Source organism: Rhineura floridana, chromosome 1 (genome assembly GCF_030035675.1).
Source record: "Rhineura floridana isolate rRhiFlo1 chromosome 1, rRhiFlo1.hap2, whole genome shotgun sequence".
Taxonomy (NCBI): Eukaryota; Metazoa; Chordata; class Lepidosauria; order Squamata; family Rhineuridae; genus Rhineura; species Rhineura floridana.
In genome coordinates this window covers 149,484,375-149,500,949 of record NC_084480.1, presented here as the reverse complement: position 1 = coordinate 149,500,949, position 16,575 = coordinate 149,484,375, and the positions used below count along the sequence as shown (strand labels likewise).

Below are 16,575 nucleotides of genomic sequence, written 5' to 3'. Positions count from 1 at the left end.
ACTACGGTATTATACTTCTGGATCACCTCTGGGAAGCATGGTTGTATGGTGGGTCGAGTTCTTTGTGGAGGGGAAGACTCAGAAGGTAGCAGTGGGGGAATTCTGTTACACCCCATGATCATTGGCTTTGGGAACCCTTAATGTTCCATTTAGAGAGCCAGTGTGACGTAATGGTTAGAGTGCTGGACTACGACCTGGGAGACCAGGGTTCGAATCCCCACACAGCCATGAAGCTCACTGGGTGACCTTGGGCCAGTCACTGCCTCTCAGCCTCAGGGGAAGGCAATGGTAAAACCACCTCTGAATACTGCTTCCCATGAAAACCCTATTCATAGGGCCGTCATAAGTCGGGATCGACTTGAAGGCAGTCCATTTCCATTTTCAATGTTTCATTTTGTCCCCCATGTTTTTAACATGTACATGAAACCACTGGGAGAAGTTATCTGGAGGTTTAGGCTAAAGTGGGATCTGTATGCAGGTAACCCATAGCTCTACCTGTCTTTTCCAGCTGCTAGTCTCAGAGAAACCCTCAGCAGGGTCTGGAGGCAGCTGTGGAATGGTTAAAGGCAAACAAACTGAAATCCAGGTAAGATGGAAGTGCTGGGAGTTGGAAAGCTGTTGATCTGGAAGGAGGCCTAGAACTGATTTTGGACAGGATTGCCCTCCCCCTGAAAAAGCAAGTTCACAGTTTGGGGGTTCTCATGGAGTTGCCACAATCTATGGAGGTGTGGTGTTGACAGCTATGAGTGCCTTTGACTGGACTAGGCTGGTTTATCAGCTATCTAGAGAAAATGGACCTTGCCTCAGTTACGCACACCCCAGTTACATCCACACTAGACTAATGTAATGGAAACTTCAACTGGTGTAGAATGTAGCTGATGAAACAGTTGTGGGATAATGCATCCAACACACAGAACACTGATACTATAACAGCTTCATTGGCTGTCTATTCATTTCCACAGTCACGTTGACCTTTCATGCCTAAAATGGTTAAGTACCAGATTATCTGAATGATTGTCTGCACCTGCTTGCACTACTTGGCCCTTAAGATCATCCTCTGAGGACCAGCTCATAGGCCTGCTGTCATGATCGGTTACTCCTCTCTGGTCATTTTGCTGCTGAGCCACCCTAAGCTAAGTCATGGCTCATGGTTTAGCTCTCTCCAGACCAACCATGAGCTGTAACCAAGGTTTGTTCTTGGTTTACAGCTCATGGTTTGTCTGGCAGGGCTAAACCATGAGCCTGGGTTTGGGTAACATGTTAAGGAGTGAAGTGGCTGCTCCCTCAATAAGCCATGGTTTGTCTTAGCATGATGTGCTGATCAGACCAGCCCCCATCTGCAAAAGATGTATAAAAGCTGCACATTTATGGGTGATGTATAGTTGCAACCAAAAGCAAGAGCTTGCATCTCTTCCTCCTCCCCACTGCACTGTGAATTTCTTTTCTCTCCTCCCCTAACCCCAGTGGAGCAGCAGCTAGCGAAATGAGACAGCAGGGGGCAGGGAAACTTTCAATGCAATGACAGCATATCACATGTTTGCATTATTAAAAGTTACAGGGTAAGCAGAGGAGGAGGAGACATGGCAGTCATGTATTGGCTAAAACATCTTGTTCCAGGCTTATACAGACCTACTTTCTGGACTGTGACAGCATTATGGAAATAATGCTTATGAAGCTATTGTTTCTTTATATAGCGCCATCGGTGTCCATGGTACTTTAAAGAGTACAAGGGGGCAGGTCTCTGCCCCAAGGGGCTTACAAACCAAATGTGTGCTTTGAACACCTGAAACGTGGTATATAAATGACAGCTATTCATAGTACTAAACTACCAGTCAGGCATCATTGAAGATTTTCTCCAAGCATGGAGATTCTGTATCGTCCCTGAACAGTTTATTTTCTGTTGCTTTAATTCAGGCAGTCTTTCCTAACATTTAGCTAAAAGCTACCTGCCTCTTATTTAAACTCATCACATCAGTGAACAGGGTGAACATTTGTTCCCCTACTTCTTTTGAAAGTTCTCTTAAATATTTAAATATCCCTCTTTTTACCTGCCCCCCCAGCTCACTTCTGAATTCTTTCTCCCTGCCCCCCACTGTCTCTGCCATCAGCATCCATCTTCACGTCCAAAAACTGACTTCAGACTCACATTGTATTTAGGACAGGATACATTCTGAAAGGTTTTTTAAAGGATTGCGTTTTTCATGTTGCACTAATTCTAATACCTAGTGCTGGTGGTATAACATGCTGCATACGCATTGAAGCATGGGGGGTTAATGTGAGAGTGTGTGGGATTGAGAGAAGCCCCAGCTGCAGGGGGTACCCCATTATTGTTTTTAAAAATCATGAGAAATTTGTGTTTCATGCTTGAGAGTAGGGAGCGCAAACACAGCCTGGGGAGGAAAGAAAGTAAGCTAAGACATGAACACATCTCTCACACGTGCAGACTGTAAATATGCAAGGTGATTCTTGTCCTGGTAGCCCCCCCCTTTCTCTCTCTCACACACACACACCTGCAGGGGCATATGATTAGATCCGTGTATGCAAATAAATGAGTCCTAAATGAAAAGGTGGTGGCAGTGGGGAGAGGGTGGGAATAGTTGCAAAATGGTAGACGATCCAGGGTATTGCAGCTAGGGAAGAGGTAACCTTGCATTTGTGTGTGCAAAGCGTACATGACCGCTCACCATTTTAAACGGTATAGCAAGGAAAGCACTCAGTCTCCAAAGAAGCAGAACCAACAGTAACATTAAAATAAAACTTTAATGGCCCAAGTACAGGGGGTGGGGAGGACTCTGCTATTCATCATCAGTGACATTACAAGCGCTATAAGCATTCCCAGAGTCCCATTCCACAAAACACTCAAACTACAGTACGCACAACACCTGGGGCAAGTATCTTATCAATGGACATGGAGCTAAGGCACTTACAATAACAAGAGGGTCCAAATCCAGCCTCCTAGTACTACTATTGCCCTCACCCAAATACGGAAGTTCACCTCCATCCTTATAAAACAAATGCAGCCACCCAGGGATCTCTATCTCCCTTGCTGGATCAGTAACTGAGGAAAGCAAAGAGGGAGGGAAAGGATGGAAAGGGCAAAGCTAAGAAAAGGACAAATATGAGCTCTGTTTACCCACTTTTAACTACTTTAAAGCTTGGTATAAAGGCTGGCCAGGGTGGGAGGAGGGGTTAGGAAGGGCTTTCCAGAAAATAGGGTTTTGAGATGGGATTTGAATAAAGAAAGAAAATGTATTACCTTATTCTCTTTTTCAATAGAAGTAGTTACACTCAGCTCTGATTGATTGTTTAATAATCAGATGGCGTATATGAGGTCACTACTAAAAGTTCCTGCTCCTCATTTTCCTTGCCAACCTCTTGTCACCCTGCTAGGTAAACCTAATGGTGTTGCCATGCTTTGTCTTCACAGAGACCCCTTATAAGCCAATCCTAGTCTTCCTCTGCCCCATATTTGGTGCCTCCATAACTGAGTTCATAAGTTCATGAAAAACAGCAGATCACAGAGTTGGAAGTGATCTCAAAGGGCATCTATTCCAACCCCCTGCCTACATAGGAAATCCACAGCTACAAGATGGAAATGCACTGCCTTTAAGTTGATCCCAACTTATGGCAACCCTATGAATAGGGTGTTCATGGTAAGGGGTATTCAGAGGAGGTTTACCATTGCCTCCCTCTGAGGCTAGTCCTCCCCAGCTGGCTAGGGCCTGCTCATCTTGCCACAGCTGCACAAGCCAGCCCCTTCCTTGTCCGCAACTGCCAGCTGGGGGGCAACTGGGCTCCTTGGGACTATGCAGCTTGCCCATGGCTGCACAGGTGGCAGGGCACGTAACCCCTGAGCCACTCACTGTTAGCTGGCCTTTTACACCCAGGAAATGCGAGCGGGGATTTGAACTCACAGACTCTGGACTCCCAGCCAGGCTCTCCTCCCCACTGTGCCGTACAGTATCCCTTTAAAAAGGGAGTCTCCTTTTTAAAAGCATCTCCTTAGCATTAGAAGCATCTCCTAATAATGAAAGAGAATCCCCTACCTTCAAGGCAGTGAGTGCATTGTTTCAGACTGCAGATGGGAGATCACTCTCTCTTGATAGGTAAGGAGGGTGGCCAGTTAGGCATAGCCAAAAAAATGGATTTGCATTACCAAAAAAAAGGGGGGGGAGGAATGACATTATTTTGCATAAAATTTGCATATTGTAATTTTTATATATGAGCAAATTTAGAAATGTCTATAATTTAAATAGAAAGACAATGCATCTCACCATAATGGGAAAGACACCAGGTGACTTGCATGCCTGCTCAGTCTGCTGACCAGGTGCTGCTAGGCATTGATGGGCAACTTCAAGGCTCCTGTTTTCTTCCCTTTTAAGGTTCCTTATCTTTAAACCTGACTTGAACTGGACAGTTCTTCAAATAGAGCACACCTTCAAAACAGAGGACTGTCCTCTGTAAGGTAGGATGGTACTAGTACTGCGTCCAGTTCTAGTCTCCGCACTTCAAGAAGGATGCAGACAAATTGGAACAGGTTCAGAGGAGGGCAACAAGGATGATCAGGGGACTGGAAACAAAGCCCTATGAGGAAAGACTGAAAGAACTGGGCATGTTTAGCCCGGAGAAGACTGAGGGGAGATATGATAGCACTCTTCAAGTACATGAAAGGTTGCCACACAGAGGAGAGCTGGGATCTCTTCTTGATTGTCCCAAAGTGAAGGACACGGAATAATGGGCTCAAGTATGACAATGGAACCAATTACCTAGAGAGGTAGTGGGCTCTCCGACACTGGAGGCATTCAAGAGGCAGCTGGACAGCCATCTGTCAGGAATGCTTTGATTTGGATTCCTGCATTGAGCAGGGGGTTGGACTTGATGGCCTTGCAGGCCCCTTCCAACTCTGCAATACTATTATTTATTCTATGATCTATGATGCATGGCCATCCTATAGGCAAGTAGATAAGTAAATAGACAGACATATATGCATACTTTCTCTGTATCACCCAATCAAGCTTCAGGTGGTGGGATGGGCAGAAAGCGACAGTCCTCATGAAGAAGGAGCACATATCTCACAGTGAATTATTATTATTATTATTATTGTTTATTGAATTTTTATACCGCCCCACTAGCATAGCTCTCTGGGCGGTGTACAACCATTACAATAAATACAATAGAATGTGTTGTTAGGACATTTATTTTAGCTGTTTCTTGCTTAATATTTAAACGAAGTTCAGTGAAAATAAAAAACCCTTCTTGCATGCATTAAAAAGTTCCCTCACTCCCAAACAATAACTATTTTAAAAAGAGAGTCTAGGGTGGATAAGACGTAGGGATGGGGAATAAATGTGATTTAGTTTGCATTTAAAGGCAAACCTCCCTTATGTGCACTTTCTGGAACAATACACAAACCAAAATACAGCCATCTTTAAAAATTCAGACTTCTCCAATTTTTTCATTGCAGTTCTTTAAACAAAAGATTGTTACAAAAATGCATATATTAGGGTAAAGTGTGCACGTAAATGCCTACATTAGTGAAAATAGCATAACAATGCATTTTGTTTGCAAAAATGTGTGTATTAGGCAAAATTGCATACAAAAATATGTATATACGGAAACATTCGCACAAAAATGCTGATGAATTTTCATGAGTTTTTTTTTTTAAATTGCAAACTGATGTGAAAAAGTGGAGAACTGAACTTAAAGAGTAGAAACATGAGAAGGTGAGAGAAAACAAAATGGACAGATTCACCCGTCCCTGGTAAGGAGTTTCCTTGGGCTTGGAGAGAGGCAAGTGGCATTTCTCAGTTGCCCCTTGCTAGGCACACTGAGTTTATGTTCGTTTACAGAAGGATGGAGTAGGATAAGATGGAGGATGTGGGACTGCAACTTAGCTTTTCTCAGCTTTTTATTTTTACAGGTAGTTTGTTCCTATAAATAAATGCAGTACTAGGCCAGGAGAGAAAATTAAGCACCACTTAGCAGTTATACAGCACAAGTATTACAAACACTTCATGTACATTATCAGGTTATAATCATTACAACAATTCTTGAAGTTTATTTTCAGTTGATGCCATCCTATATGACGCATTACACATGTAATGCTGAGCCAAACCATGGCTAAGCGTGAACCAACAGATGCGCATGTTCCTAGAGAGCAGAGTTTGGAAAAGTTACTTTTTTGAACTACAACTCCCATCAGCCCCAGCCAGCGGGCTGGGGCTGATGGGAGTTGTAGTTCAAAAAAAGTAACTTTTCCAAGCTCTGCTAGAGAGAAGGTGGTGGCTGCTTTGTTCCTCCTCTGGTCTTGCTGCTGCCACGCTACTATGAGCTAAGCCCTTGTTTGGCTTAGTTTACATTTGAACCTGGGCTCGTGCTTATCTCTCCCAGACAAACCACAAGCAGTAAGCCACTGAACAAACTTTAGCTACAGTTCATACTTTGTCTGGTCTGACCTCTGAAGCAAGACAAACCACAAGCCTTGGTTCATATGTAATGCTAAGCCAAACCATAATTTAGCTCACAGCAATGCAACAGCGGCCAACATATTCTCTCTGAGAACCTGCGTGTTTGCTTGTTCACACTAAGTCATGGTTTGGTTTAGCTTTACTTGTGAACTGGGCCTATATTTTACTTCATTTCTTCTTTTCAGTCCACTGCAACTTGTGCTGTAGCTGGGCCTATTGTACATTTAATACCTTTGCATCTTTTTGACTTTCTTTTAGGAGTGGGGAAGCTTCTAACACTAATTACCTCTAATCCATGCCATTGTGTTATATTTTAAACTTTATCACTGGCTCCTTCTGTCTCATTGACGCAAGATAACTGGATGCATATGCTGTCTGCTGTAATTTATTTACCATATTTTATGGTTAGGAAGTTCCCCTTATGTACATTACACATCCTTTCTCCACTAAAAAAGTGGTCAAGTATCTGATTTTGCAGAGGACAGTTTTCTGTATGATGAGCTATCCAGTCCAAGTCCAGTTTTACAGATAAAACACCATAACGAGGGGCCTTGAAGTTGTACCAGGACAACAGACTGAGCAGGCTCACAGGCCACCTGGTCAAATTCTATTTAAATTATAGAAAATTATTTCTAGATGTACATCTATTGATATCCGCTTTTACCCTCTTTTTTAGTGATGCATAAGTTCCCAACCTGCCCACTAAGCTCATTTCCCTCTACAAACCTAAAGAAATTGCTTTCTCTCCTAATTACAGATGCTAAATTGTACACCATTAAATTGGATGTAAACTTTACGCACATTTTCCCTTCACCTTTTTCTTGTCAGGGCTACACATGCTTGGTTTCTTTCTTTTTTCAGAAGAATTCTTGCACAACACATCTCTGATCATCTTTGTTGCTGTCCTGTGCACTTTTTAGTATTTGTTGATGTATTTTAAAGGGTAGAGCACCAAACTGGATGTTATTTCTCTACCCAGAGTTATGTGCTCTGTGCTAAAATCCTTATTACTCCATTTAAAACATTGTTAGACTTAAAGGCAAGTGTAGGGAACCTTTGGGCCTCTAGGTGTTGCTGAACTACAACTCCCATCATCGTTGGCCATGCATGCTGGGACTGATGGGAGTCATAGTTCAGTGACATCTGGAGGGCCAAAGATTCCCCACAACTGCTTTAAAGTGTCACAGGACTTCTTTAGTGTTTCCATAAAATTTGTCCATCTTTTCATAATTGTCTCACTTTGCATAATTCATGCTGCTTCTCCTAATCATCATGGGGTGGAGCAAATAGGTCTGGGAAGGAAATTGAAGCCAAAACCCATGGCCACTCGAAATGTTATTCAGTCACCTTTACGGGATTCTGAGATTTCCCTTACCATTTCCCACACTAGCAAGCTTGTCTTTTCAGCCATAAGGTCTAGAGACCGGCTTTTACAAAACTGAAGAGAGATTCTGGCAGCAGGAACCTAAAGTCTGTGCACAGTATCGCACTCTCTTGGATATGGTTGACATATTGCCCAGCTAGTCAGGTTTCACCCAGATTCTAGCCATGCTACCCAGTGCCCACTTAGCCCTTTAGGTAGCCCAGATTCCCAGCTTTTGTTAAAAAAACAAGTCTCTAGCCCTTGTGGATCCAGACATACAAGGCAAAATGTGGAGGCAGTTTTCTGCCCATTTTGTGAGAAATCAGCCTATTCTTGCCTTCCATTGTTCTTAGCCAATGAGGGACACCATAGCTGTCCTGGGAAAATCAAGAATTTTAGCCTGTCTGCCTGCTGCATATGTAGAATCCTGCAGTTTAGAAAACTGCACATGTTCACTTGATCAACACATGCAACTCCACCCCTTATCCATAGACTTTCTGGTTGAGTCAGCAAGAAGCAGCCTTCATCTCAATTGCCTCTGTGTCTCACGGTATGTCTCTTAAGTGGTGGGAGGGTCAGTTCCACATTACTGTTTTGAAATCAAAGTGAGAAAGATCTGCATAGGGATGGTGAATGCGGGACTGGGAAAGAGTTGAGAATCCCTCTTTTATTGCACACATTTTTGTATAGTATGTCCTCCAGCCGAGACTTTTCAAGTATGTTGTGAACCGGGATTGTTTGTTTTAAATAAGACTCAGGGTAGTAGAAACACACTTGAGATTGTGCTGGCTTCCATGTGTCTTCACCTCTGTTTTCTGAAGTCAGAGACACGCGGCACTAGTCAAACTCTACCCTTTTTTACTCCATAACCTGGGGAAATGCACCTCCTGTTTCTTCATGAAATCAGCTTAAAGCTGAAATCAAAACTGTTTGTTGGATCAACTCGTTGCTGCTCAGAGGTGTGTCCAATGAAAACGCTTTGCTGTAGGACAGGCAGAGACAGTGACTGGCCAGATGCTTTGCTGCGGGTGGTCCTAAAAGGTCTGAAATCAGCAACAGTGAAGGGAGATGAGTCCAGCCATAGGCAAACATGTTTTAAATGTGCTTCAAACCAAAGCCAGAGAAAATGGTCCGGTTGCTTTTGAAGCAGCTAGTGTGTCTGCAGTCTTACTTCTAGACTTCCTCCCTTCCAGAACCTGCTCCCTCAACCCTCACCAACCTATTTGTTGACTGGGAATTCTTAACATGAAGAGACATCCACCTGCTGCTAAGTGTGAGGGTCTGTGGATTGGGGTGGACTAGGAATATTATCTTGGCATCAGCGTGAGGTCCCCCTCCCCTCTCTCCCACATTACACCCTACTCTCCTGTCTGGCAACAGGGCTACGTCAAGACTTCAGGAACACACTTTATGGTGTTAGCATTAGGTACCCACGGCAGCCAGCAATCCTCCATGAATTTATCCAAAACTTTTTTTAAAGCCACCTAAAATTGTGGTTTGTCCACATTTTGTAGCAATTAATTTCATGAGTTCATTATAGGATAACTGCACACTCTTCAAAAATAACTGGAGGAAATCTAAGAAAAAGCTCTGAGAATAGTGTGCGTGCTTGTGTCTGTGTGCACAACTAAGAACCATGTCTTTCAGTCAGATGTTTAATTAATTAGCTGGCTCTTGTTTAATTTTCCTCGCATCAGTGGACCAGTGAAATAAGATGTGTTCGGTGCCTTCTTTGTCCCTGGATTAACCCTAGCTAGGGCCCGTGCTTGAGAAGAGATGCAGGCTGCACCTTTCTGGGAGGGAGAGGGGAACCTTATCTCAGCAACACAGTACATGTTTGTCATATATATGAGATGAAAGTTTGTTTAGCAAAGGGGCTAAGAGACTGAGACAATAATCAGAAATACCCTGGTTTGAATCTCTCCTTTGCCATGACCTCACTGGATGCATTTACGCAAGCCACTCCCTCTTGGACTCCCTCAGCCCCCATCTGCAATCTGGAGATAATAATACTGACCTACCATACAGGGTGGTTTTAAAAGATGATCTATGTGAAGTGCTTTGAAAACAGCATACAAAAAATGCTATATAAATGCTAAGCATTGATTGTTATGGTAAGTAGTTTAACGCTAACGGAATCTCCAGTTAGTGATCCAAGTCATGTCTGCCAGTCTGGTTGAATAGCACTGCAAGCTAGTTGAATTATCGATTAGACGCACTTTAAGGCAATTCCTTGAATCCTCTAGAAATATTTCAAGAGGTAATTTTTATTCCTTATAAAAGAAGATTTAGGAACACAAGGTATGGATGCTTAAATCCACAGTCTACCCGTTTGTGCCAGAACAGTTGCCACAAGCCTGGGCAGAGAAAACTAAGGGACAATTGAGCAGTAACCCAATTCTTGTCATTTACTCGTAGCTTCTAGCTGTTGGGAGATTTTAGAAACACCCTTAGCATTAGTTTGGATTCCTTAACCATCTTGGTTAATAGATACCGACAACCTTTTTCTCCAGGAATTTTTTATTTAATCCTTTTTTAAAAAAATTATTTTCTGTCATCGCAATATTCTTTGGCAACATTTGATTCATGGAGCAAACAGGGTATTTTGTTTAAAATCTGCTGCCTGCATCTCTTCAGGTTCTCTGTTGTTTTCCTACTATGAGCTAAGATAAAATTAACAACTGCTCTTGGTTAACTTACTTCACAACATTTATCATCTCATGTGTTTCTGTTGCACCCTCTTCTTGTCACCTAGCTCAATGAACCTCAAGTCTTATGGAAGGTGTTCCATTTTACTGATCACTTTTGTTGCCTTCCTTGCACCTTTCCTCCCTTACTCTGCAACATCAGATTAAGATGTCAGTAGAGGTAGATCAGCTCTGGACACAGCACTTGAAGTACAAACACACCTTTGATTTACACAGTAACATTAAAATGTGTGTTCTCCTTTTATTAGAATATTTAGAATAAGGATCATTCCTCCACTCTCCCCCCCCAAGCGTGAATTTCTTTGCAATTCCCAACACTGCATTTCATCTGCCATTTTATTGCTAAAGTCACCCAGTTGTGTAATGACCTTCCAGATGACGGCTGTAAATGTTTCAACCTCAATATCCCTCCCCTCCTTTGACTATTGAATATATTTAGCATCGCTTTGTTGATACACAGATGCTTACTCCCATTTTCCTATTTACCCATTCAATATGACACTGGCCATTTATTCTTACCTTGTCATCATTCTAGTCCTCAACACTGCACATCTCTCAACAAAACACAGAAAACACTTTGATGTTTGAGGCAGAATATCCAAATGGTGCCCCCATAGCGATTTAAAAAAACAACTATCATGTTTCTTCTTAAGTGTCCCAAAATCTGCCTAGTGGCAGGGCTGACATGACATGACAAACAACAACAACAAAACAAAACAGGGTTTATGCCAGAACAAAATCCTAAAAAAATCTGTTTGGGTTTCCATCTTTTTAAAGAACTCATTACTGATTCACAAAAAGATTGTCCTTGTTCCAGGATGACTTTATGTTCTTAAGAGCCTTTGATGAAGGGCTTTGTCAAAAGCTTCTGGAAATCCAATTGCACTAAATCAACTGGGTTGCCCTGTTCTACATGCAGCCTGACATCTTTAGAGAATTCAGGTAGATCAGTGAGATGTCACTTTCCCTTATTAATCTCATAGTTGACTGTTCCCTGACATAACAATATATATGTCTATGCTCCCAGAATTTCTGTGCATTTCTGACTGTAAACAGATATTTACAATTCAATCCTATACAAATTTACTCAGAAATAAAGCCATTGAGATCAAGAGGGCTTACTCCCTGATAACCGGGTATAGGATTCAGCCCTTAATCTAGTGGATAAAGACAGAATGAAATCCAATGTGAGGAAACAAGTTCAGCTGGGAAACAAAAGGTACACTTTCTAATAAGCAGGGGTATCATCAACTGTGACTCAGGAGTATAAATTGGGATTTGCATTCCACATTTTGAACATTGTATGCCAGTATTGTATTTTTTACCCCACCAGAATAACTCTCAGAAACTACTCTGCCATGAGGTAAAGTGTGGCTGCTATCTCAAGGTGGCAACTTTCTGACACCATTGTCATGCAGAATAAAATATAGTTCTGACCCACAGGGCACAATCAACCAGGAGGTCCTGTGCAAGACCCACTGAATGGATAGGAGATGCTCAAGAGAACTCCCCATACTTTTGTACACTCTAGTTAATTTCAATGGATCTTATGCTGGAGAATGTCCTGACTGATTGTGCCTTATCTTACTTAGTGGAGGGAAGGAATGTGCCTTTTGGAGTGACTGCATCAGCTGACAAAATGTCTTAAGAAGACCCTAGAGTAACTAAGCTCAGCCAGACATTTCCAGTTAAATTTTCAGTGGTCTCTCTGCCTTTCAGATGCATGCTAGGATGTTCAGTAGTCATACAAATATAGCATTGTGGGCAGAAGGAAAACTTGTCCTGCAGCCTAGAGAAGGTGGGTGGGATTCTGTACCATTGTTCTGAATCCCACACTGGCCGGGACCTGAGATGAATAGACTGCTACCCTTAATCAGGATGAGTGGGAGTATTAAAAACCAGCTGCTGTGTGTGGCTGAGGATTTGCGCGATAGATCCTGCTATGTTCTGCAGAAAGGAAGAAGGAATACAGGAAAAAGACGCCTAACAGGGGGCATGATAGAGGTGAACAAGATTATGAATGGTGTGGGAGGAAACAGGGAACATTCTTTCCTTCTCTCAGTGACAGTGGATTCAGGACAGACAAAAGAAAGTAACCCTTCATATAGCACAACAAATTAGCTTACAGAATTCATTACCACAACATGCAGAGATAGCCTCTACCTTAGATACTTTTTTAAAAGGAATACACAAATTTATGGAAGACAGGACTAGCAAAGGCAAGCCAAAGAGAGCCTCCATGATTAGATGTAGCATACCTCCAATTGCTAGATGCTGCAGGCAAATAGGCATGGCTATTACATCATGCCTTGCTGTGAGCTTCCCAGGCATTTAGCTAGCTACTTCTGGAGACTATGCTGGGTTGAATGGATCCTTGGTCTGAACTAGACAGGCGTTTCTTACGTTCTTTTGCAGATCTGATACTTAGAGAGAGACTGAAAAGCTGGGACTAAGAATACAAATGCTGGTGCTATCCAAAAGTGTGAGTCCTGCTGTGCTCAAAGGCTGGGCTGTGACTTCATGCTGATGGTGGCTAATGTACTGTTTACAGAAATCCAGCAGCATTTGCTAGCTGAGGTTATGAAGCAAGTCTGGTGCTCTGTCACCCTATGATGGCGTTGCTGCTGCTGCTGCTGCTGCTGAAGAGCTGGGAAGTGTAAACCCCAGTCTTGCTAGGGGAGGCAGCATGATGTTCAACAGCTGACAATGTGAACCTCACCACTACCTACCTGTGGATCAGATGGCCTAGAATCTGAACGTTCACATCCATGAATGTCAGGAAGCTTTGTTCTTCCAACAGCTTGAAAGAGTGAAGAAGATGCAGTCCAGTGCACACATCTTGGGAGGGAGGATATGTCCCACTGAATAGAGTGGACTGAGTAAGCATGCCTAGGATTGCCCGGCAAATCTTGGAAGCCAAATGCATTTTGCTATGTTTGGGAAGGAACTATGAAACTGAGACAGTGAGGCTCCTGGGTGGATGAATTCCCAGTTGGATCCACAAGTGCTTGGATTTCTCAAGATTTCCTCACCTTTTGTTGATGTGTGACCTGTTCATTGCTGCCTCTTCTATCTAGCAGCTGCTGCGCTCTCTACCTTTCATGGGACACCCACCTTGGCCAGTGTGCAGAGAGGCTGCCCTGCCTGCTTGTCTTCTTGCTTACCACAGTCACTCTTTGGATACAACAGGTCTGGGTGCAGGCATTACAAGAGCGGGAGAGAGCTGGAGCCTGAGGGCATGATGGGCTTGCGGGGGTGGGGGAGGCTGCTGGAAAGGGCCAGAGGAGACTGCTAAGTACAAACCCTGCAGACGGTGCCGAAATCGTCCTCCTTTAAGGGACATGTTTTCCTTAATCAAACAGCCTTGATCTCGATCTCGATCTCTCTCACACACACACACACACTCACACACACTGCACAGAACAGAAGAACAGAACAGTCCCTCCTTGGTCCAGCAAGCTCCACAGACCAGCCTTCCCACGGCTCTCCTCCCGACATGTCTCTTTACACAGGAAACCCTCGCAGACCCAAACCACTCCGTCCACAGAAGGGACCACACAAAACCCATTTTCACACTGCAATCCCCCGGGGGAGATCTCCTGCTCAGATCCGACAGAACCCGAGACTCCTTCTCGCGCATTAGGAGAAGACCCCCTCCCCCTCTCCAGCCAGCCTCATGCCGTCGACCCCGTCCCTTCGCTCCGTCCGCGGTGCGAGCTCCCCCTCGTCCGGAGCCCCCTGACCCTCCCCGAGCACTTGACCCCGCGGAAGTGAGGAAGCTCCCGAGCAGACCCGAAACACGCGCCCCCTCCTCCCGCCCTGACTAAGAGGGGCGACGGCTACAGCCCACGCCGCCCGAGACGCAGGAACCCTCTCAGTGGGAAGCGGAGCCGACGGAGGCGTCTCTGGGCAGCGGCGGGGGCAGCTCCTCAGTTTCCTCCGAGCGCGGGCGGAGGAGGGAGGGACGGAGCCGCCAACTCACCTTCCTGGCGGCGGGAGAAGCAAGGGCGAGGGGCCACGCCGCGCTTGGAAGAGTCCGGCCGCCGCGGCGCTTCCCACCCCCGGCGTCGCCTTCCATGGCCAGACGGGGCCAGACAACAGGCGGGAAAGGCGGCGGCGGCGGGGCTGTTCCAGCCTCTTCTCTCTGCCGCGGCTGTCTTGTCCGTCCGTCCGTCTCGCTCGCCGGCCGCCGTTAACCCGCCGGCTGCCGGCTGGCCCCTGCTCCGCGCGCCGCCACAAGCCGCCCCCTCGAGCGGCAGAACTGCGCGTGGGGCGGCTGCCTCCACCGCCGCTCTTGCAACCAGCGAGAGAGGGAGGGAGGGATGCCCTCTCGGGGCTTGGGGTGGGGCTACTAGAGCAGGGGAAAGCGCGCCGCGGGGGACATGAGGGGCTAGGAACGTGTTCCAGTCCCTTCCTGCAGGGAAAGATAGGCGGGGATAGCACATCCACACGATCCCAGTTAGTAGTTCCCTTATATCGTCCGCGGCAGGGGGGAGGTGGGTTAGAGTCCCTGGGACACCCGCCTCTCCCACAGCGGTGCATGGGAGCTAGAGCTGAACGATGTACCTTTTGAATTCAAGATCAGGATTCTTCAGGGTATGCCTCTGGGCATACGCAGAGCGTTTGCCCCTCCCCACCGAGTAAGTACAGCGAGAGAGATCCCCCTCCCACTTCTGGGAGGAGGGCGGCCGGAAGGGCTTCTTCCATCCAGGGCGAAGGGGTGCGTCTGTGTCTTCCACCCGGCGGGACCTCTCCCTGGAGGAAGGAGCCGTGTGTGTCCTTAGCGCCCCCAGGCTCCCCACCCCACGGCCTGCCCCTGCAGATGTTGGCGTCGGTGCCCTCTCGCCTGCCTCTCTCTGTATTCCGCCCAGCCAGCCCAGCCTGTGCCTCCTGCGTTGCTAGGGAGCGAGGCGTTTCCAAGGGACATGCCAGGGAGGCAGCACCTGTGGCTGGAGCGGCCTCAGTTCGCTCTCCAGCCGAGCCAGCCCGCGGGGAGGGACAGAGGACAGAGCTCGCTCGCTCGCTCGCTCGAACCCGCCCGCCCCGCCGCCGCTGCTACAGGAGGGGAAGAAGAGCGGAATGCGAAGGGAGGGAGAGCGAGAGAGGCGAGGCAGGAAAAGAGCCTTCCCTGCCGTCCATCATCCCTTTGCGCCTTCCTTCCTGGCTGGACTCGGCTCTTCCATGGCCGCTGTTCCCGTCCCTCTCTGCAGTTTGGTCCCTCTGTTGCGATGCTTTTACACAACAAACCCATCTGTCTCTCTCTCCCCCCCCCATCCGTCACTCCCGCTTCTAAACGTTCTCCTTTCCTCCGTCCTCGTCTCCTCCCTGGCATCGCACTCGGTTCCGTCTCGGGGCGGGGAGGGCTCTTTCTCCCCTAGGGGACCCCCCGCCTCTCCTATTCTCCCTCCTCCCCCGCCTCGTCAGAGGCGAGCCTCCTGCGGTTCCTCGCTTCCTTTCTGAAGCATTGCTAAGGGGGGGGAGGAGATTCGCGAGAGGTGCCAAGCGTGGCTAGAAGTCTGGATGCGCCGAGTGCGCGCCCGCGTGCGTGTGCCAGGGAGGGTTTCAATGTTTTGTTTCATAAGATTGCCGTTGACATTTATTTGTCTCATTCTCAGTGGGTACTGGGTCCCTTTTCAGGCTGGGGAGTCTCTGGACCACTTTACAACCACCCGTCTCAGAAATCTATGAGATGTTTTTACACCACAAAATAGAAACTCCAGGGCTGTGCACAGGGTATGCTGTACACATGTACAAGGCATGTCTGCACATGTACAGATGTTTGCCTGAATGTCTGTACACATAGTGAATTTTAAAGTCAACACTTGGACTAAACTCTGCAGAAAAGTAGGGTACAGATAGGGTATACTACTGCATACCTGTTGAATAGACCTGGGTATGATCATATCCAGTGTTCTTGACAATGTTGCAAACACTTGTATCTCTAGCCCTGAAAAAGTTCCTCACCTCTGCTCAACAGGGAGCTGCAGCCATTCACAACTCCCTGAATGCCCGTGGCTATATTTATGCATTGCTCAGG

At 46.1% G+C, this 16,575-nt stretch overlaps 1 protein-coding gene across 1 annotated transcript in view; it reads right to left on the bottom strand.

Annotated features, from left to right (window-relative positions):
- PIANP (PILR alpha associated neural protein) overlaps positions 1-14,681 on the bottom strand; it is a 40,941-nt gene extending 26,260 nt beyond the window's left edge. The window contains exon 1 of the mRNA XM_061625660.1: positions 14,521-14,681. The gene's annotated coding sequence lies outside the window, so the exon portion shown is untranslated. The remainder of the gene's footprint in view (positions 1-14,520) is intronic.
- Between the last annotated feature and the right edge of the window lie 1,894 nt (positions 14,682-16,575).